General features: G+C 34.4%; 1 non-coding gene across 1 annotated transcript; it reads left to right on the top strand.

Moving 5' to 3' along the window:
- Positions 1-347: 347 nt before the first annotated feature.
- On the top strand, positions 348-421 carry TRNAI-AAU (transfer RNA isoleucine (anticodon AAU)). The gene has a single exon. It is a non-coding gene; the product is annotated as a tRNA-Ile (tRNA).
- The last annotated feature ends 899 nt before the right edge of the window (positions 422-1,320 follow it).

Genomic DNA, 1,320 nt, shown 5'->3' on the forward strand with positions numbered 1-1,320 from the left:
CTGCAAGAGCAATTTATGACGTGGGGGAAAAAAAAAATTCTGAAGTTATCCTTAAAGTCTGTTGTGTCTTGAACTTATACAGAAACTTTAAATACTGATTAATATCGTTTTATTTGTTTTTTGTTGTTTTCAGAATGGCAACAAAGAGATTATTCAACTTTTGTTGTTTTGAGAATGGCAACAAAAAGATTATTCAAGCTATTGTTCTAGAGTTGTTTACATTTGCTAAAAACGAAATAAAGATTATTTTTGATTTAAAACGTAGACTGACGTTATTTGATGAAACGGAGTTGTAAAAATAAAGATTAAATTGGAATCAGTGCCAATAAGCCCACCATTGTGGTCGTGGCCCATTAGCTCAGTTGGTTAGAGCATCGTGCTAATAACGCGAAGGTCGTGGGTTCGATCCCCCCGTGGGCCAAATGCGATAATCTTTTTCCTGTCCAGATTCGTTTCAATTTTTTTAGATTATGCTTTGGATTTAGTAGATTTAATTTTTTGCTCTCTCTGCAACCTTCCCCTCGCTTTTCCCACTTTGAAACCCGCGATACATGATGCGCTCTTGCGGCATTCAATTGTTATAGAGCCCTTGCATCGCCCGTTGCGCGATAATATCGCCTGAATTTGCTAGAATTTGTTTTCGATTCTAAAAAAAGCAGAAAGCTAAATGCGATAATCTTTTTCCTGTCCAGATTCGTTTCAAATTTTTTAGATTATGCTTTGGATTTAGTAGATTTAATTTTTGCTCTCTCTGCAACCTCCCCCCCCCCCGCTTTTCCCACTTTGAAACCTGCGATACATGATGCGCTCTTGCGGCATTCAATTGTTCATCGCCTGTAGCGCGATAATATCGCCTGAATTTGCTAGAATTTGTTTTTGATTCTAAAAAAAGCAGAAAGTTGGCCTAGAAATAAATTTTTATTCTTGTTTCAAAAGAGAGCGAATAGTTTGTTTTATAATGTGTGAAATTTTAAAATTTTATAGCATATACATTTTTAGATATGGAAATTTAAAAATAATGTAACAATTAAGAAAATTGAGCTATTTTTCTATCTACTATTCGGCGAAACAACTAAAATTATGTTGAAGCATTTCGCTCAAAAGATTTTTTTCCGCTCTATCCGATGGGACTAACATTTAAAATTCTGAGATTTTTAGTTCATTCGTTAAATGAAGAATTATGCGAAAAATCGTTTCAACATTAAATTTCGAAATATTTTAAATCGAGTTTTCAAAAAATTCTCTTCACCACATTGCATTGTCATCGGCAAAGAGCGCGAAATTTGCGTTCGACAGCTCAACAGAAAGTCGTTTGAAAAT

This window comes from Stegodyphus dumicola, chromosome X1 (assembly GCF_044657685.1).
Source record: "Stegodyphus dumicola isolate Sdum_Otavi_A_Nest chromosome X1, ASM4465768v1".
In the NCBI taxonomy this organism is placed as follows: Eukaryota; Metazoa; Arthropoda; class Arachnida; order Araneae; family Eresidae; genus Stegodyphus; species Stegodyphus dumicola.